We start from the raw sequence: 23,078 nt of genomic DNA on the forward strand, positions 1-23,078 counted from the left end.
GAATTCAGTGCTTTTGACCATGTTTATATCAAGGCTGTAATGAGATCAAGAACCTGGTGGAATACAAACTTGGCATCGCTGAGGTTATTGCTGAGCAGGTGCTGCTTGATATCACTGTTGATGACCCTCCATCACATTACTGAAGAATGAGAGAACGCTGATGGGGCAGTAGTTGACTGGGTTGGATTTATCCTGTTTTTTGTGCACATGATGCACCTGGGCAAATTTCTTATTGTCAGGTAGATGTCAGTGTTGTGGTTGTGCTAGAACAGTTTAGCTAGGGGAGTGGCAAGTTCTGGAGCACAAGAACTTCATTACTTTGCCAAAATGTGGTCAGACTCCATAGCTTTTGTAGTATCCAGTGCCTCCAACCATTTCTTGATGATCACATTGAATAGTCGAGCAAGCTCAAAGGGCTGAATAGCCCACTCCTGCTCCTAACTTCTATGATCTATGTTTCAGCCTGTACATGGGTTCTGTGTGAAGACCTCACATGACAAAATTTAATGGTGTGCTATATGCAAAATGCCCATAGACATGCACAAGGAGATGACTGATGTAAAGACAGGCCTACTGATGTAAGAACATTTACTGTAACTGTTAAGGAGAAATCTGGAACAAGGCCTCTTGCTGAACTGGAAGCTCACTCTTCTCAGTGTAGAAGTGGTGACTAAACCTTGAGTGTACTGCTGGACCAGAATGTGATACAGCATTCCATGGCTGATGGCCGATGGCTCAGCTTCCCATTGCAACACAAACAGGAGCTGCCCAACATCTGAGTGCTGTTGCCAGGCACACGCAGGCTCCTGCTACCCTGTCTACCTAAAGCAGTGCTTAAACATTTGCTCCCATTCTACATCTCAACAAAGTAGGAACCTCTCTCCCACGATACCTGTGAACTTTCTCATGGTAATTTCTCACAGTGGAATAGCACTGTACTCTATTTAGACGTACCTTTTAAGTGACGTCTACATTTTCAAAATGAGCCTCATAGAGTCATAGAGTCATAGGGATGTACAACATGGAAACAGACCCTTCAGTCCAACCCGTTGACCAGATATCCCAACTCAATCTCGTCCCACCTGCCAGCACCCGGCTCATATTTCTCCAATCCCTTCCTATTCATATACCAATCCAAATGCCTCTTAATTGTTGCAATTGTACCAGTCTCCGCCACTTCCTATGGCAGCTCATTCCATACACGTACCACCCTCTGCGTGAAAAGGTTGCCCTTAGGTCTCTTTTATATCTTTCTCCTCTCATCCTAAACAATGCCCTCTAGTTCTGGACTCCCCGACCCCAGGAAAAAGACTTTGTCTATTTATCCTATCTCTGCCCCTCATAATTTTGTAAACCTCTTTAAGGTCACCCCTCAGCCTCCGATGCTCCAGGGAAAACAGCCCCAGTCTGTTCAGCCTGTCCCTAAAGCTCAGATCCTCCAACCCTGGCAACATCCTTGTCATGGCATCTTGAAAAAAATGGCCCAGGAAGTCACATTGTGTTTTTTAAGCATTTCTTTCCATCAGTAATTACAATGAAGTAGTGTTTATCTCTTTGAGCAGTGAATATTCTTCATACTCGCTATCAGCAACAATAATATACTTAACTCTCAATAGCTGATCCCAGTTAGGAAGCATTGTTCGTTGAAGCTCGAGTCACTGCAATGCCTCTTTAGGAAGCACTAACATGCATTTCAAATGGCACTCAGCTATTTAATATTGCACTCTCCTTGCTGACTGCAACTCTTTTACAAATGGTGTCTTGTGTTGAATGTGCTCTAAACAAATGTTTCATCCACCTAAGTATTCAATAAGAATTTCCATCTCCCGTATACAAATTTGAAGCCAGAGTCAGTCACTGTTGCACCACGGGTAGAATCATGGCTGATCTAATTCCTCCACATTCCTGCCTAACCCTGATATCCTTTCAGTCCCTTGTTTATCAATAATTGATGTCTCCCTGCCTTGAAAATATTCAAGCACTTTGATTTCCTTGTCTTTGAGGAAAAGAGTTCCAAAGGCTAACAATCATTTGTGAAGATTTATTTTCCCCTTCATTCTCTCTTAAATTGATGGTTCCTTATTTTTGGTGATCCCACTAAATTGAAATATTCTTTCCACCATCTACCTAACAAGACCCCTTTGGATTGTACATGTTTCAGCCACCACATCCTCATCTGAACTGCAGTGAATACAATCATGTGATGTCCAATCCTTTCTCATAAGATAACTTGTTCATTCCACCTAAGTGTGGCTTCTTTCAGTGTCTCTATAAGGAGACCAATGCTGTCTACAGTTTTCCTGATATCGTCTCACTAGTGCCCTGACTAATTGTACCCTAATCTCACTAATTTTGGATTGAATTCGCTTTCAAATAAACTCTAACACTCTATAAGCGTTCCTAATTATTTATTGTATCTTAGAGTCATAGGGTCATAGAGCACAGAAACAGACCCTTCGGTCCAACCCGTCCATGCCGACCAGACATCCCAACCCAATCTAGTCCCACCTGCCAGCACCCGACACATATCCCTCCAAACCCTTCCGATTCATCTACCCATCCAAATGCCTCTTAAATGTTGCAATTGTACCAGCCTCCACCACATCCTCTGGCAGCTCATTCTATACACGTACCACCCTCTGCATGAAAAAGTTGCCCCTTAGGTCTCTTTTATATCTTTCCCCTCTCACCCAAACCTATGCCCTATAGTTCTGGACTCCCTGATCCCAGGGAAAAGACTTTGTCTATTTATCGTATCCATGCCCCTCATAATTTTGTAAACTTCTATAAGGTCACCCCTCAGCCTCCGACGCTCCAGGGAAAACTGCCCCAGCCTGTTCAGCCTCTCCCTGTAGCTCAGATCCTCCAACCCTGGCAACATTCTTGTAAATCTTTTCTGAACCCTTTCAGGATTCACAACATCTTTCCAATAGGAAGGAGACCAGAATTACACGCAATATTCCAACAGTGGCCCAACCAATGTCCTGTACAGCCTCAACATGACCTCCCAACTCCTGTACTCAATACTCTGACCAATAAAGGAAAGCATAACAAACGCCTTCTTCACTATCCTATCTACCTGCGATTCCACTTTCAAGGAGCTATGAACCTGCATTCCAAGGTTTTATTGTTCAGCAACACTCTCTAGGACCTTACCATTAAGTGTAAAAGTCCTGCTAAGATTTGCTTTCCCAAAATGCAGCACCTCACATTTATCTGAATTAAACTCCACCTGTCACTTCTCAGCCCATTGGCCCATCTGGTCCAGATCCCGATGTAATCTGAGGTAACCCTCTTCGCTGTCCACTACATCTCCAATTTTGGTGTCATCTGCAAACTTACTAACTGTACCTCTTTTGCTCGCATCCAAATCATTTATGTAAATGACAAAAAGTAGAGGGCCCAACACCGATCCTTGTGGCACTACACTGGTCACAGGCCTCCAGTCTGAAAAACAAGCCTCCACCACCACCCTCTGTCTTCCACTTTTGAGCCAGTTCTGTATCCAAATGGCTAGTTCTCCCTATATTCCATGAGGTCTAACCTTGCTAATCAGTCTCCCATGGGGAACCTTGTCGAACGCCTTACTGAAGTCCATATAGATCACATCTACTGCTCTGCCCTCATCAATCTTCTGGAGATGAACATTAAGTAATTTATGTACTGGGACATAAATTCACTACATTTAGCAGAACCTTTCAACTCTCACCATTTAGAAACTATACTTTCTTGTTATTCTTTCTTCAAAATGTTTATTTCCATTAAATGGGAAATTATTTGCTTTGACTCTATTGGGAAATATGTATCTTTACTGTTTCACACCAGTTCTGAAGCATCTTGGAGCTTTTTATCCAATTCAGAAAATTTTGAAATACTTGAGTGTTTTATTCACTGTCAGTTCTCTTCCAGGCAAGCTCATGGAGAAGAGGTTTTACATGGACTCTCTATTCTCTCTTGGACTCATGAAAAACAGCAACCAGTAATTAAGCAGGTTGTAGAAATATTAATTCATTGAGGAAACTTACAGTTCCATTATGCTGAAGATAAAAGACATCAATAAAACAACCATGGTTTCCGTTTAATAATTAACAACTTTTTCTTTTTGCAATAAACGTTCTTCCATTTATCAGCATATACCTTTGTTGCAGCTAACCAGTGAGACTAAAGAAAGGGGAACCAATCCACCCCATTAAGATGATTGTGACAGTGTCAAGGAGTTACTTTTTTAAAGCATATAAATGATACTGATAAGTTATTTATGTTTTAGTTGCAACTTCAATAGTGGAAAAATTGCAACTCGGTTGGTTAAATTTCAGTTGTTATTGCAATTGATTTAGTTATATCTGTGAATTTATTTACATATACTATTTTAAATTTAATATCTAAGTTTTTTTTATAAGTGGCAAGAGAGTGCAGTAAATTGCAAGATCTGAGCATTGATCACATCATCTCCTTTGGTGAGGAGGTAGAAATACTTAGTTCAATAGTAGCTGCCTGAACAATATATAATAAACTATTATTAATTCTGAAGAACCCTGAAGAAGGGCTCATGCCCGAAACGTCGATTCTCCTGCTCCTTGGATGCTGTCTGACCTGCTGCACTTTTCCAGCAACACATTTACAGCGTTAACATTTACAGCAGTCACTTTCTGCCATCTTCATAACTGTGGCCTCATTTTGGCCTCTTTCAATGGCAGCTTATTACTTTTTCTCATGGCTTGGCTTGGATTTTCTTTTTTTCTTGTCCTCTAAAACATGTCTCTATAACATATAATACTCCCTATAGCATTTTAAATCATTACTAATTAAACATTTGTCTACCTCCTCAAATTTATTTGGTGTCTCGGCATCCTCCACACTCTGGGTTAATGAGTTCCACAGATTCATAATCCTTGAGAGAAGTAATTTCTCCTCATCTCTGCTTTAAATCTGACACCACTTATTCTAAAATTATGACCTCTCGTTCTAGATTGCCCCATAGGGGGAAACATCCACTCAATACCTACTTTTTCAATACCCTTCAGTATCTTATAGACATCAATTAGATCTCCTCGCAGTTTCTAAATGCTGGCAAGTGTGGGTCAAAGCTGTTCAAACTCTCCTTGTAAAATAAACCTGTTATTCCTGCAATTAATCTAGGAACTTCTAGCATTTGTTTGACAAATTTGTAACTATAGTTCATAATTACACCTTTGTGATCATTGTTAGGGTTGAATTCTCTCATTCTTCCCAAATATGGCTTCATAGACTACTTTCCAATTATCCACTACATCGTCTGCCTGAATGTGATGTGCATTCTGGGAGAAATCTTCCAAATAAGTTGAACTTCCTCAAAATCAATGTTAGACTTTCCAAAAAGTATATAATGATGTTCTTCAGTCCTTAATTTTTGCATCACAGTCTAAAAGAATATACCGTTCCAGCTTTATTGCATATTTCTGTATTTGTAGCACTGAGAAAGCCTCACCATGCAATGCACTGCAGAAATCCATTGTGGAACTAACATTAATTACATCTCCCCAACAAAGAGAATAACATCACAAAATACACAGACCTAGCATTATACTATAATGCAAATTGAAAATAATATAAATATAGAAGTAACACATGAATGAGTGTAATGTACAAATGAAAATATTGAATAATCTGGGAATATAGACAACGTATTTTCATTTCTATCTACTTTCCTTTCCTGTTCTCTCTCACTTAAAAAAGTAATTTAATGTTAGTTGACCTGTATTTGCACCCCCAGTGAAACTAATTGATGATGACTGATAGAGGCACTCAATACGTCCGTGAAAACAGGTCAGTGATATTTCCGGTAATATAATCTCTCCAGAAAAATGTTTTTTTTGATGTGGCACTATTTCATTATTTTGTTGGAAATGTCAATAAGTAAATATTTCACATGGACAAAATGAGCTAATCACAGCTGGCTATGTGGTAAGTGCAGGGAAACAAAGAAAAATCAATAAGGATGATTTGAATGGACAGGAGAAAGCATCTGAATCGTCTCTAAGATCTACAGGGTTTTAAATTATCCCTGTGAGCAGGCAAAACATCTTTGCTATAATTTTAACAGTAGTTAACCCGGTTCACCAGAATGAAAAAGGATCTCATTTATTTAAAAATTTCTGATACCCATCTTGAGCTTTATTTTAATCAATATGAATTCAAAATATTGAATGTTTCCCTTGATCATGGAATCCACTGACCCTGAACAAAATAATGCTAGATACAAGTATCTTGAGGAAACACAAATTACTGAACACAATGAATTGCAGGAATTATTACAATCCAGAAGGATGCCATTTGGCCCAATGTTCCTGTACCATTTCTCTGAATGAGCATTTTACTTCATGCTATTCTCCTCCTTTCTCCCAATAGCCAGCACATTTTTCCTTTTCACATAATCATCTAATACCTGTTTAAGTGCCTCAATTGGACCTGCCTCTACCACACTATCAGACAATGTATTCTGGTCCCTAACAACTCATTGCATGGAATTATTTTAAGTTTGCATCAGTCTGACCTCCTGGTCACTGCTCATTTCAATTCTTCTTCACATTCCCTATCCATCCTTAGCCTCCTCCATTGCGACAGTGAATCAGACAGCAAAACAAAGGTTCAACATCTCATCTTCAGCCTGGGAAACCTACAGCCCGGAGGACTCAACATTGGGTTCTTCAATTTCAAATAACCTTCCCACTTATCCCCCGACTCCCTTTTCAGCCCCACCTCTCCCCTTCCATCCCTCTAACCATCTCCTCCTTCCTTCTACCAACTGGATTCATTCTTCCTATCGACATACCAGGTCATGTCTACCAGCAGCATTCACCTATCACCACTTGGCTCCTCTCCCCACACAAAACTCTTACCCTTCCCTCCAACCACTTTATCTGCAACTTCCCCTACCCCTCCACCTCCATTCCTGAAGAAGGGTTATATCCAAAATATCAGACTTCATCACCTCCTGATGCTGCCTGGCTTGCTGAGCTCTTTTTACTTCCTTCTTATCTACTATGGATTCCAGCATTTGCAGGGTTTTTTTTCTCCATTTGTTGTTGATCTTTTCATGAGTGGGAACACTTTCTCCCTCCCCGGGTTTCTCCTGATTTTTAATACCTCTTGCACCATTCTCAAATACTTCTTCTGCATTGTCTCCAATGCCTTCATATCCTTCCAAGAACACAGCAAGCCAGGCAGCATCAGGAGGTTCAGAAGTCAATGTTTCGCATGTAAACCTTATTTTGTCCTGAAGACCGGTTACACCTGAAACATCAACTTCTGCACCTCCTGATGCTGCCTGGCTTGCTGTGTTCTTCCAGCCTCTCGCCCACCTACTTTGAATTCCAGCATTGCAGTTTTTTTTTGTCTGTAACTTTTTGTTTCATATCCTTCCAAAACAGTAACACACAGTGCCTACCAAAATGTCAAAAATAAAATGACAATACGCGTTCTGGACCATATCAGACCAAGGTCACAGATTCAAAGCAATTTAGAGCACATAAAAAGGTCCCTCAGTCCATTGCATCTGTGCTGAACCAAAACAACCACCTAACTTCTCATGCCATTTTCCAGCACTTGGCCCATGGCCTTGTATGCCTTGGCATCACAAGTGCACATCTAAATATGTCTTCAATACTATGAGATTTTGTACCCCTCCATCCTGACAGACCATGAGTCCCAGATTCCCACTACCTCCGGGGTGAAAAAGCCTTTTGCCCACATCCCCTCTAATCCTCCTTCTTATGCCCATTGGTCATTGATCCATCCATCAAGGGGAAATGATATTGTACAAAATGTGACTTCAAACACAATTACAAACCTCACTGAATATCAAGCAGGGAGAACCAAGAGCTATAAATGTGGCCAGTCAGCGCACTTCAGGAAATATTAAATGCTCAAAGAGCCTTGATCACATCTAACACAAAACAGATGTTTTGCAAGAGAAAAATGTCAAAGATATGGAAATCATGGGTTCAAAGAAAAAGTTCAAGAAGTTAACAATAGAGAAAAAAGCAAATTCAACATTTCTGCAGGAGGTGTAAGAGAGTCAAAACAGATTCTGGACTGTCTACTTGAATATATCAGGTTTTGAAACAGAATTGAAGTGGAGATAGTTTGCCATGGTTGTAGTCTCTAAAATTCAGAGTCAAACATACATCCCAAGATCGAGGAGGTGTAAATCTTCCAGCATGTGGGCAAATCACTGTGAAACTTAGTCACAGAGGAAGAAATGCTAGTGAAACATTATATACACTAAGTAATATAAGTATATCAACTCTATAGGTATATCAAGAATAAAAGAATGACGACAGTAAGATTAGGGTCGAGAGCGTGGTACTGGAAAAGCACAGCAGGTCAGGCAGCATCCAAGGGCCAGGAGAATTGATGTTTCGAGCCCTTCATCAACACTAGGAGATAGTTTGCCATGGTTATAGTCTCTAAAATTCAGAGTCAAACATCCAGATGAAGGGCTTTTGCCTGAAATGTTGACTCTCCTGCTCCTTGGATGCTACCTGACTTGCTGTGCTTTTTCAACACCACACTCTTGGCTCTAATCTCCAGCATCTACAGTCCTCAGTTTTGCCTAGAGTAAGATTAGGACCAATCAAGGATAGTTGTGAGAAGTTGTGTATGGAGTCAGAAGTGATTGGGAACTGCTAAACGAATACTTTTCATCAATATTCACACTAGAAAGAGACAATGTAGTCAAGAAGAATACTGAGACACAGGCTACTAGACTAGATGGGATTGAGGTTGACAAGGAGGGGTTGATAACAATTCTGGAAAGTGTAAAAATAGATCAGTCCCCTGGGTCAGATGGGTTTTATCCTAGGATTCTCTGGAAAGCCAGGGAGGAGATTGCACAGCCTTTGGCTTTGATTTTTATGTCAACATTGTCTACAGGAATAGTGCCAGAATACTGGAGGATAGCAAATATTGTTCCCTTGTTCAAGAAGGAGAGCAGAGACAATCCTGGAAATTATAGACTCGTGAGTCTTACTTCAGTTGTGGGAAAAGTGTTGGAAAGGGTTACAAGAGATAGGATTTATGGTCATCTATAAATGAATAAGTTGATTAGGGATAGTCAACACGGTGTTTGAAGGGTAGGTCATGCCTCACAAACCTTATTGAGTTCTTTGAGAAGGTGACCAAACAGGTGGAATGAGGGTAACGTGGTTGATGTGGTGTATATGGATTTCAATAAGGCCTTTGATATGGTTTCCCGTGATAAGCTATTGCATAAAATAAGGAGGAAGGGATTGAGGATGATTTAGGCATTTGGATCAGAAATTGGCTAGTTCCAAGAAGACGGAGAGTGGTGGTAGATGGGAAATATTCACCCCGGAGTTCAGTTACTAGTGGGGTACCACAAGGATCTGTTTTAGGTCCACTGTTGTTTGGCATTTTTCTAAATGACCTGGATGAGGGCTTAGAAGGATGGGTTAGTAAATCTGAGGATAATACTAAGTGGAGTTGTGGATAGTGATGAAGGATGTTTTTAGATTAGATTACTTACAGTGTGAAAACAGGCCCTTCGGCCCAACAAGTCCACACCGACCCGCCGAAGTGCAACCCACCCATTCCTCTACATTTATCCCTTCACCTAATACTACGGGCAATTTACCTAACCAGCACATTTTTAGACTGTAGGAGGACACCCACGCAGACACGAGGAGAATGGGCAAACTCCACACAGTCAGTCGCCTGAGGTGGGAATTGAACCCGGGTCTCTGGCGCTGTGAGGCAGCAGTGTTAACCACTGTGTCGTCCACTAAGTAATTAATTTATATTACTTACAATGTGGAAACAGGCCCTTCGGCCAAGCAAGTCCACACCAACTCTTTGAAGAGCAACCCACCCAGACCCCTAAATTTATCCCTTTACCTCACACTACAGGCAATTTAGCATGACAATTCACCTAACCTGCACATTTTTGGACTGTGGGAGCAAACCCATGCAGACACGGGGGAATGTGTAAACTCCACGCTGACAGTTGTCTAAGGTGGGAATTGAACCCAGGTCTCCGGCACTGTGAGGCAGCAGTGATAACCGCTATGCCACTGTGTTGCCCAATTTAATAGGCTACAGAAAGACATAGATAAGCTGCAGAGCTGGGCTGAGAGGTGGAAAATGGAGTTTAAGGCAGAAAAATGTGAGGTGATTCACTTTGGAAGGAGTAATAGGAATGCAGAGTACTGGGCTAATGGTAAGATTCTTGGTAGTGTAGATGAGTAGAGCGATCTCAGTGTCCAAAGTACATAGATCCTTCAAAGGGGGCTGATATGGTTGTTAAGAAGGCATTCGGTGTGTTAGCTTTTATTGGCAGAGGAACTGAGTTTTGGAACCATGAGGTCATGCTGCAGCTGTATAAAATTCTGGTGCAGCCACACTTGGAGTATTATGTACAGTTCTGGTCACCGCACTATAGGAAGGACGTAAAAGCTTTCAAACGAGTTCAGAGGAAATTTACTAGGATGTTGCCTGGTATGGAGGGAAGGTCTTCTGAGGAAATGCTGAGGGATGTGAGGCTGTTTTCATTAGTGAGAAGAAGGTTGAGAGGTTAATTAATTTGGACATATAAGATAATCAGAGGGTTAGATAGATTGGGCAGTGAGAGCCTTTTTCCTCTGATATTAATAGCTGGCACAAGGGAACATAACTTTAAATTGAGGGGTGATAGATATAGGACAGATGTCAGAGGTAGTTTCTTTATTCACAGAGTATTAGGGATGTGGAATGTACTGCCTGCAATGGTGGTAGACTCAATACCTTTAAGGTCATTTCAATGGTCATTGGATAAGCATGTGAATGAGAATGGAATAGTGTAGGTTAGATGGGCTTCAGATTGGTTCCACAGGTCGGCGCAACATTGAGGGCCAAAAGACCTGTACTCTGTTGTAATGTTCTATGTTCTATGTCCTAATCAGATTACTCATTATTAAACAGGAATGCGAATATTCATTGAGGTCTCTAAGGGAGTGCCAATATGTTATTTCAGAATGAAAACAAAAGAGACCTTCAGCCACAATTTCAGAGTTTCAGGCAACTTGAAACATTACTCTGCAAGGCAATAATGCATTCATCTACTTGTACACATGCAGAAAATAAATCTTCATCCTTTGGAATTCTCAAAGAGTTTAGAAAACAATAGTCAGAACTAGATTATTGCTGATCAATGGCAATTGAGTTTAAATCTGGATAAGTGAGGTGGTGCATTTGAGCAGGATAAACAAGGCAGAGAACAGTAGGACTCTGGGAAGAACCAAGGGTCAGAGGTACCTTGTTCATGTCCACCTGTCCCTTAAGGTAGTGGGACCTGTACATAATGTTATTAAGAAGACAGAGGGGATACTTGCTTTTATTAGCTGAAACGTTGTGTTTAAGTACAGGGAGGTTATGCTAGAACTATATAAAATGTTGGTTAGACATCAACTAGATTATTGCTTGCAGTTCTGAAATACGCAATATGCAATTGCACAAGAATGGGTGCAGAAGATATTCACCAGGATGTTGGCTGGGCTGGAGAGTTTCAGCCATGAAGAGGGATTGGACAGATGAGGGTTGTTTTCTTTAGAGCAGTGGAGATTGAGAGGAGGCTCAGTTGAGTTGCATAAAATTATGATGGGTATAGATCAGGTAGATAGAAAGAAATTTTCCCTAAAGTGGAGGGATCAATGATCAGGTGGCATAGGTTTAAGGTAAGAGGTAGATGGCTGAGAAAGAAAGTGAGGAAAAGAAATTCACCCAGAGGGTAGTAGAAATCTGGAGCTCACTGCCTGGAAGGATAGTTGGGACAGAACCCTTTATGATATTTAGATGCAGTGTTTAGTAAGTATTCAGATGTGCACTTGTGATGCCAAGGTCCAAGTACTAGATTTTGACTACCACAGATTTGATAGTTCAAAGGGAATTTTTTGATAGTGTAAGACTTAGTGTATGACTAAGACTAAAATAAGATTAGAATAGTTAGGTGTTTACAGTTCACCAGCGTAGACTTGGTGGGCCGAAGAGCCTTCATTCTGTGATGTACACCTCAATGAACACAACAGGATTTTCAAAAACATACAATATTATATTTTGTCATGCCAAATAAAGAACCAAGAGCTTCTCAAGCCAATGTTTTTACAGGATATCGAGACAGGCAGCAGAACAAACAATCAATGTGGTCACTCCAACCATGCAGCTAAATACCATCCAAGAGAAGCAATTTGACTGACACCTCATCCATTAGAATAATCATCTACTTCCTCCACAATTAATTGATCCTGGATACAGTATCTGCAAGTTGTACCACAGAAATTTGCCTTGTCTTATTCAGCTCCACTTCCAAAACTGATCCTTTTTAAGAACAATCGATAATAGTTTCACAATCACTGTTATTGAGACTAGCTTCTAACTCATTTTGTTTTAAAAAAAGCAACTGTACAATCACCTTGTTCAGCAATGTCATTACACCTCACTGGAGCAGGAGGGACTTAAACCCAGGGCTTCTAGATCAACAATACAGTCGCCACCATTGCATTACAGAAGCTCCATAACTTCCAGTGCCACCATCACACCCGTAAGGCTCAGGTTAACAGCTACAACACAAGATAGTTAAAACCATTTGTGACCTTGCATGATAACTTCATTGTCAGTGGATGTCCTGCTGAGACAGCAATTGTTTCGCAGGCAAGCTCAGCAATTTGCATCTAGCAATGTTCAATTAATCTAGTTTAGGGATTGTTGTGAGATGATTGTTTGCCAGGAACAGCAAGCGATCCTACAGTTTTGACTAAAATATGATAATAATTTACACATCCATCTCAGCATGAAGACAAACCCTCTTTTAAATGTCTCAGTCATTGACAATACTGTGTTCCCTTGGTACTGTACTGGAGTCATCATAAGTAATGGACTCAGATTGTGGAATGATGATGGAACAACAATCTGCCTATTTAGAAGGGAGAGTTTTATGAGGTGAAGCTTCAATAGGATATGGATACAACTCCATAGGCTTCTCTACAGTACAGAAACAGGCCCTTTGGCCCAACAAGTCCACACCCACCTCCGAAGAGTAACCCCTCCAAACCTCTATCCTATATTTATCCCTGACTAACATACCTAACATTATTGGCAGTTTAGCATGGCCAATTTACCTGACCTGCCCATCTTTGGATTGTGGGAGAAAACTCACACAGACACAGGGAGAATGTGCAAACTTCACACAGACAGGCAGGAATCGAACCCAGGTCCCTGGTGTTGTGAGGCAGCAGTGCTAACCACTAAGCCAATGTGCTGCCCTAATAGCAAGATTTTGGACACCTGACTTCATTTCCTTTATGATTATATTCCCTACAGTGTGGAAACAGGCCTTTTGGCCTAACAAGTCCACACCGACCCTCCGGTGAGTAACCCATTTCCCTCTAACTAATGCACCTAACACTACAGGCAGTTTAGCATGGCCAATCTACCTGACCTGCACATCTTTGGACTGTTGGAGGAAACCCACACAGGCACAGGGAGAATGTGCAAACTCCACACAGACTCAGGTTTGTTCGTACATATTTGCTCACAACTGAAATCAGCACAGGAGCTGCTAAAATCAGTCCAAAAGCAATATGCGAATCTAACAAAAATATCCATTGAAATTAGATCCCTTGAAATCTTCTTTGCAGGCTGTGAACTATGCAGTAGGAAATTGCAAACTTTCTAAGGTTAACAATAAACAGGCAAAACTGAACTCGTAAGCGTAAAATGAAGTGGATATTCATGAAACCTGGCAATAAATATCTCCTGTTTTGAAGGTCAGTCTGCGAGACAGCAGTAATTTCCTCAAATGTCAACAATCTTCACAAGCTAGAAAAGCAAAGTCTGCATAATGACTTGTGATGCCAATCTGAGATGTTTAATAATCAGTCTCTGTGTTTTGTCTGTTTTACTTGCTCAGATGACATTAAGATGACTGGTTCAAAACAACATTAGTTTCATTAGTCCTCTGAACCTTGATAAAAATATTTACTATCAGGCCTGATATTTCTTGAAATATTATAATAGTGATGTATAGGGTAGAGTAGGAAGATAACATGTATCTTGGGGATTGCTTGAAGCTACAGACTAAAGCCGTTGGATATGTGCACCATGTAGAATGTCCTATTCCAATTAGATCATGAGTTTGCTGCACATCTCCTATATACTGAGGAACCCTCAATTATCCGAATATCAATTATCCTAATATTGGATTATCCGAAGGAGATCTCGAGATCCTGTTAGAAACATGACATTAAAGACGTGTTTCCAACACTGATCGCATCTTTTGGTTACAGTGATTAAAAGTGACCTTGGCTTGCTGAAGTGCTGGCGAGAACAGACTGGACTGATGGGAGCCCAGGCATTGCCTCTAAATGACTGACCGCCTATCCTCCCTCCCTCTGCCCCACACATTCTCTGGAGTTCCACACAGGCATGTACCCTAATCAATTATCCGAATGAAATAGTGCCCGCCCATCGCGTTCAGATAAGTGAGGTTCCTCTGTACTATCATTATATGGGGACCATAATAGGCTTTAAAATAAGCCCAAGATACATTAAGGAGGAAAGATATTCAAACCCAGATGGCACAAACTATGCAAAAATATAACAGCAGAAAATGCTGCAAATATTTGGCACATCAAGCTGTTTCCATAAAAAGAGAAACAGGTTTAAATTTTCAGCTGAATGCTTTTGTTTGGCATTTAGAACATTACCAGTTTCTAAACAAATACAAAACCAAGGAGAAAGAATAGACAGAAATATTGGAAACTGGAAGGTCTCCATGGCAAAGAGAATGCAATTAAATCAATGACAAAAGGAATGATGATTTGGAGATGACAGTGTTGGATAAGGGTGGACAAAGTTACAAATCACACAACACCAGGTTATACTCCAACAGGTTTATTTGGAAGTATTGGCTTTTGGAGCGCTGCTCCTTCATCAGGTACCTGTGGAACAGGAAAAGGAATGACAATGTAAGACAAACAGTGGTGTTAATCATATAAGTAAAGAAACAAAAATGGTGGGACCAAAGACATAAACAATAGAATTATTACCAGCTTTTACTGTTAAAGCAAATGGAAGAGGTTATTGAAATCAATGTTGCATCTGGAAAATTGTAAATTGCCCAATCGAAGGATAAGGTGCTACTGTTTGGATGATAAATTATGATAATGGCCACTGTTTTGAGACTTTGGCAGTAAATTCAGTTTGGAAACTTCATTCCATATTCCAATTAGGTTCTGGTATATCACTGATGTTTGGAAGTGTCATCTGGAGGAATGCTACTGTTATGGCTCTACAAGCTGGGGAGCACCTATAATAGTTAGTGAAAGGACCTGTTCCCAATAATTCAAAATAAAACCAATTCCAGCGCACGGAAACTGGCAGAAGCTCAATGCCGACTTGCAACTGGTAGTAAAACAGTGAGCGCTAACATTTCACTCATCTCTCTGAATGTGCCTTTCAGTTGAGAGACAAACTAACCATCTTGCATGACATTTTAAAATAGGAGAAACAGCAGAACTAAACAAAGAATGCTCCCTTTCTCCCCTTACACCCTCCTATATAATTTTATGCCTTTTAAATTAAATCATATCACTAAAAGTAAAAGTGTCAGCTTTGTGAAAATATAGCACAGGACTACTCACATTTCAAACAACAGGACTATGTAACAGATGGAGCTAAATGATCCCACAGTCAATGGATCAAATAAATGCGCTGCACTTCTTTGTTAATTGTGAAAGTTGGTGAACAAATAAACAACTCATTGGAAGAGGAGGCTCCACAAATATCCTCAACTTCACTTGTACACAAGCTCAATTCATAAGTACAAATAAAAGGCTGAAGTATTTGCAACAATTTTCAGCCAAAAGTGAGAACTGGCTAATCCATCTCAGTCTCCTGCTGAAGTCTCATCACTACCAATGACAGACAGCCTTCAACTAATTCAATTCACTCCAAATTATCTAGAAATAGCTGAAGGCACTGAATAATGCAAAAGCTATGGACCCTGGCAACATGCTGTTCATTGTGCTAAAGACTTGTGTGCCAGATCTAACTTCATCACTACCAAAGCTCTTCTCATGCAGCTACTACACAGACATCTAACTGGCATTGTGGAAAATTGCTCAGGTATTTCTTGTTTACAGGAAACAAGACACATCCAATCTGACCAACTGCCACTCCTTATTCTTATTCATCAGTTTCTGTTCTTCCAGGATCACTCAGCTCCTGACCCCCATTACAGTCTCAGTCCAAACATAAACAAAAGTGCTAAACTCTACAAGTAAGGGGATCCCTGTTCTACCAATAACACATGCTTTTGAAAGCAAGTCAGTATTTCACTGAGTATCTCATCAAGTTGACCAAGCAAAATTGAAGTCAATTAGAATTGAAGATGAAGCTCTTTACTGGTTGGTGTCATACAAACAAATTGGTTGTGCTTGTTGGAGGCCAATCCCCTTAGTCTCAGGACATTACTGCAGATGTTCCTCAGGGGAGTGCACAGACGGAAAAAAAAAATCAGCTGCTTCCTGTGACCTTTCCTCTATCATAAAGTCCGAAATTGATTTGGTGTAATGATTTTACTATGTTTAGAATGATTTACAATTCTTCAGATGCTAAAGCAGTCTATATGCAGTGAATTCTAAAAGTTTAAAGACCAAAATCATTAAAGATCAATCTGATAAATGTTCCTCCAACAAATCAGAATGGTTTCCAAAGGGAAAATCATGGGAGACACATGTGAAAGAATTCATTGCGGGGAGGTGGGGGCAAAATTTAACAAGCAAAGTAGATCAAGGAGGAATAGTGCATATAATATATTTGGATTATGAGAAGTTTGGTAAGGTCTCACTATTTAATAATATAATAACCTATGATTTTGGAGATAATATATTTGCATGGATAGAGAATTGGTGAGTAGAAGACAGAGATTTGGGATGGATGCATTTTGAGAATGGCAACGTGTAATCAGTGGAGTACCACAGGGATCAGCATTGGGACCATAATTGTTTACAATACATATTGATGCCTTGGATGAGGAAAGTGAACATACACTAACTACATTTGAAGATGACATAAAAATTGACGGGAAAGCAAGTAGTGAGGATGATATAAATAATCTGCATTAGGATATAGACAGGTTAAACAAGTGGGCAAATGTTTGGTAGATGAAATATAATGTGGGAAGACATTAAGTTATGCACTTTGGCAGGAGGAATAGAGGTGTCAAATATTATTTAAATAGAAAAAGACTTCAAGAAGCTACAACATAGAGAGATTTGTTAGCCCTCATGCATAAATTACAAGAAGCTAGCATAAAATTTCAGCAGTTAATAGAAAAGGCAAATGGAATATTGGCCTTCATTTCAAAAGGAATAGAGTATAAAAAGAGGGTGATCTTGCTAAATTGGTACAAGGCTATACCAGTCAGACATCAAATAGGATACTGTGAACTGTTTTGTATCCTTAAGCTAAGGAGCAATATGCTGATGTTGGAGGCAGTCCAGGGAAGGTTTACCAGGCTTACACCAGGTATACGTTGACTGTCTTATGAGGAGTAAATTGGGTGGGTTGAACCTGTATGCATTAGAACTGAGAAAAATTGAAATGTGACCTTATTAAAATGTGTAAGACTTTTAGGGGATGTAATAGGGTAAATGTGGAAAGGTTGATTCCCTTTTTAGGAAAGCAGAAGGCCATACAATCATATGAACAGGTCAAGAGACAGTCAGTTGGATCTTTGAGCCTGTTCCATGACTCAATAAGATTATGGTTGATCTGATTTTAATCTCAATTCTATATGTTTGCATACCACTGATAAGCATTCAACCTTTGGAAATCAATAGTCCTCTGCAGCTGCCTTCTAAAAATAATTTAAAATTTTGCATGGACTGTCTTTTGAGGAAGGAAATTCTATACACTCACAACCGTGTTTCTAGGAATTCACATGCGTGTCTCTGTTTGGCTTGTTTAGGAAGGATGGTTTGTCCCAGTCGAAGTGGTGTCCTTCCTTATCCATATGTAAGGATACTAGTGAGAGTGGGTCATGTCTTTTTATGGCTAATTGATGTTCATGTATCCTGGTGGTTAGTTTTTTGCCTGTTTGTCCAATGTAGTGTTTGTTACAGTTCTTGAACGTTTTTTTGTAAATGACATTAGTTTTGTCTGTATGGAGTATTTCAACTTCATTCACTGCTGTTCTTAGTGTGTTGGTAGATTTGTGGGCTACCATGATGCCAAGAGGTCTGAGTAGTCTGACAGTCATTTCAGAGCTGAAAATGTGTTGCTGGTTAAAGCACAGCAGGTCAGGCAGCATCCAAGGAACAGGAAATTCGACGTTTCGGGCATAAGCCCTTCATCAGGCTTATGCCCGAAACGTCAAATTTCCTGTTCCTTGGATGCTGCCTGACCTGCTGTGCTTTAACCAGCAACATATTTTCAGCTCTGATCTCCAGCATCTGCGGACCTCACTTTTTACTCGAGTCATTTCAGAGATGTCTTTGATGTAGGCGAGGGCTAGGGTTCCTGGATATATTTGTTTGGGTTTGTTGCTGAGAAATTGGTGGACTGTGTTCATTGGGTTCTTTTTGAATACATGGTATAGGTGATCTTCCTCTGCTCTTTGTAGTTCCTGTGTGCTAGAGTGTGTGGTGGCTTGTTGAAATAATGATCTAATGCAGCTTCATTTGTGGATCTTGGACAACGAGCCACCACACACCTATATCCAGAACCTCAACCTGAGCAACAAATCTTCTCAAAACACATTAATAGTCTTCTTATCTTTGCATCCTTCACACAATAAAAACATAACATCCAATTAGCTTTCCTGATTACTTGATGTACTTGCATCTGGACATTCGGTGATTCATGCACTTGGGTGGTGAGAACTCTCTGCATCTCAGAGATCTGTAACTCTCACCATTTAGTTAACATGCTTTTTTTTTCTTTCTGATACAGTGGACAATTTCATACTTTTCTATATTGTACTTCGTTTGCCAGATCTTTGCCTACTCTCTTAACCTGTCTGTATCCCTTTGTAGATTCCTTATGTCCCCTACACAATTCACACTCCTACCTATCTTTGTGTCAACAGTAAAATTTAGCTGCCATACTTCCAGTCCCTTTGGCAAAATAATTTCTATAACTTGTAAAGAATTAAAACCCCAGCACTGACCTTGACACACCTCCCAGTAAATCCTGCCAGCCTCAAAATGACTGATGAACTCCTACTCTGTGTTCCTGAAAGCCAGTTAATCTTCTATTCATGCTAATATTCTACTCCAACACCATTTTGTTACATAATAGCCTTTGATGTGACTCCTTATTAAATGCCTTCTGGAAATCTAAGTGCAACACATCCACTGGTGCCCTCTTATCCATAGCACACTGTCTATTTCTTCAAAAAAGTACAATAAATTAGTTAAAGATGATCTCCCTTTGACAAAACCATGTTGGCTCACCTGATTAACTTGTACATATCCAAGTGCCCTGTTATAGTGTTTGTAATAATAGCTTCTAACTTTTTTCTATGGTAGATGTTAAGCCAACTTGTTTGTTAGTTTCCTATACACTACTTCCCTCCATTTTTGAATAAAGGAATTATATGAATTATTTTCCAATCTTATTCCCCAATTGTGATGAGTTTTGGAAAATTAAAGCCATGTATTATTGTGAAGTTGAGGCTGAGATAAGATCAGCCATGACTGTATCAAGTGGTAGGACAAGTTTGAAGGGATGAATCATCTACTCCCACTCTTCGTTCTTATGTTCATATGTGCAACAATCTCACTACTTCTTTCAAGACCCTAAGATATGAAACAGCTCCATAGAGGACAGTATCTCATCACCAAATTACTCTTTATTTACACAGGTACAGTATGATGGAATCTGACCAGCTAGCTCAGAGCCACTCCCAAGGGTAGGGAGAAACTCTGAGACTCCTGTTTGTATCTGTCAGCCAGAGCTCCTTGATTGGCTCAGGTTGACAGCCCCAATCAGGGATCACAAACTCGATGAGATCACCCAGCTCTTATTTCAATCACTATAGTTAAAGTCCCTCAGGCCCTGGACTTGTCAATTCTTAGTTGCAACAATTTACTCAGTACTATTTTCCTGGTAACTGTAATGTTATTCATTTCGTTCCTCCTGATTTGCGACTATTTATGACCGGAGGGTGTCATCTCTGAATAAGTATTGTACATTTAAGACAGAGTTGAATAGGAATTTCTTTTCTCAAAGCCTAGTAAATCTGTGTATTCTCTACCACAGTGGGCTTGGTCATTGAGTATATTCAAGGCTGAGATTGACAGCTTGTTCATCAGTTAAGGGAATCAAAGGTTACAAGAGAAGAGCCAGCAAAATAGAATTGATACTTACCAGATCAACTGTGATCTCAATGAAAAGCAGAGTAGACTCAATGAGCTGAATGGCCTACTCTACTCCTGCATCCTGTGATCATAGTCATGGCCTATCATTGACCAGAATCTAAATTGGATCAGCTGTATAACTATTATGACTATGAGAACATGTCAGAGGAAAGCAAGTATCTCATCTCCTCTCTTTCCAATGGCTGTCCACCATTTCTAGGTATAGATCAGAATAGTGATGCATACTGTCTATTTCCCTGGATGGATGTAATTTCAACTCCTGTGAAGAAGCTCAATAATACTTGGAACAAAGCAGATTGCTTGATTGGCACCACATTTGCCTACTTACATGTTTACCACCTTCGCCATCAGTACAGTGAGAGAGCATTGTGAAGATCCACTACAGCTCTTCACCAAGACTTCTTTGACCCTTTCCAAATCCACAACTTCAACCACCTCATCAGTTAAAAGTGTAGCATGAGCAATCTATCCTGCTGCTCAGGTGTTGTATGAGCTCTCTATACTACTGCTCACGAGAAGATTGGTTTTTTTGCCACCATTCTCTTTCAGGGTAGGGAATCCAGTTGACCTACTTGGTCTGTTGTGAATCAAAAAGGCAACGTGATAATAACAAGAAGAACCTCTTGTTTTATATGTCATTTGTCGAATGATAGCAACTGGGTACAAATTACACTCCTGTGATCAATAATGTTACAGAGATTTTGAGGAAGACCCAGATGATGGCTCTAACTCTTTTGAGACTTTAAGCTATTCACCCACCAAATCCATATGACAACATCATTATTGGTAGTAATTAAATCACTCTTCATCATTAACTCATAACGATCCTTACAGAACAAAAAGCAGCAGACCTAAGGAAACACCAACGCCTGCAGTTATCCATCCTGATCTGGAATTCTGTGACCATTCCTTCAGCATCACTGGGTCAAAATCTTGGAACTCAGTGCTTTATAGCATTCTGGGTGTGCCTGCGGTTAATGGACAAAAGTGGTTCAAGGAAGTATCCCACCACCTTCTCTAGGCCAGTTAGGGATGAGCAATATATATTGTCTGGCCAGTGATGCACATGTCCTATGAAGGAACAGACGAAATCTTTAGCCCTTTGTTTTATTTTCACATTTAAAGATTTACTGCATTAAACATGCAGGTGAAAGCTTGGACACTTGGGACACTTCAGCAAACGAAGAATATGTGCTTCTGAGAATGATCATATAACAGTGAGAGAAATGTGAATGAGACGTTTCCTAAGTTTCTCAAAAGAAGACGAAGCAAAATGATATGTGTTGCAGTGGAAAATTTTGCAATATGATCTGGATAATTACTTTTGATAAATTCAGACTGGTACAACTCAGTGGTTGGTTGTTAAAAGAGCTTCAGTTAAACTGAAGGTTACAAATTGCAAACAGACTTACTTGACCTGTGTGCTGAGCATCCTGATTTTTGTTCTGCTGCTTCATTGATCCACCTTTGAACAATATGTGCACTGATTATAAAGACAGAGAAACCTTCCAATTTAGCAAAAATAGCCCTTATGGTACAATGTTCTCTTAATGCATATAACACTCATTATGGAATCCTAATTTTTTGAAAGGATATTTAATTTTTAATTAACATCATTTTTGTTCATTAAAGTGAATTAGTACTACAACATTAACTTTAATATAATCAATTCACTGAATTAAATCATGATTGAGTGAAATGATGAAGTAGAAGTAAATATCCAAATACTGGGCTTCAGAAAAATCTTTTCCCTTTAATTTTAGAGTCATTATCTATGAGACCTTTAAAAAAAGAAGTTTGAACAGTCTTCACCCTGACATTGGTGAATTCAGGTCAGTAAACAGTCCCTGATTCTTTATAACTGGCACTAAGTTGACGATTTTGATCAAAGAAGTCAACAGCTGATCCAGGAAATGTTGAAGTATCAGATAGGTCTAGTAAGTCCTAACGTTCTGAGGATTTGACGAAACGTATTGTCAATCCTTCCGTGTTCTTTGGCTTAGATATGCCAAATCTGGGAATGTGTATTGTTTTCCAAAAGATGTACGTTTAATGGCTTTGCCATAAATAGCTCATCCCAATAATCATAAACCTGACCCAAGGCTTGAGCACACATTTTCAAATAGGTAGCCATCCATTTCTAAGCCAAAGAATATTCAGTCAGCAACTGATAGACTGGTGAGATCAGATGTGTCCATTTGCCTTCTAAAGTCAACTTTCAAACAGACATTTTATTTGGCATTCAGTACTTTTGCCCACCAGAGGGGAGATGTTCTTCAGTTATATGAATTGGAGGTCCAATTGTTTTGGACACCATTGTATGTTTCAAAAAGGAGTATGCATGGTGCATATCATTTCAATTCTCCAGATCTTCAGGGGTCTAAACAGTCCTAATAGAAACTGTGGAAAGACTTTCCAAAGGGGAAATAAAGATTTTTGTTCAACTAGGAAGTGTTTGGATAATGGAAAAGAAAGTGGAGAAGATGATGATTCGCAACCATTTAAGCCCCTCTTCAATGCTATTTAAATATTAATAGGTTTTTTAGGTTGTGCTTCTACTAGTAGACAAGTTATACTACAGGCTGAAATTAATATCTAGAACATGGGGGTTAATACCTCACCACAGCAGTTAGAGAATTTAAACTGTGTTAATTCAATACATTT

The sequence above is a fragment of the Hemiscyllium ocellatum genome, chromosome 4 (assembly GCF_020745735.1).
Source record: "Hemiscyllium ocellatum isolate sHemOce1 chromosome 4, sHemOce1.pat.X.cur, whole genome shotgun sequence".
Classification (NCBI taxonomy): Eukaryota; Metazoa; Chordata; class Chondrichthyes; order Orectolobiformes; family Hemiscylliidae; genus Hemiscyllium; species Hemiscyllium ocellatum.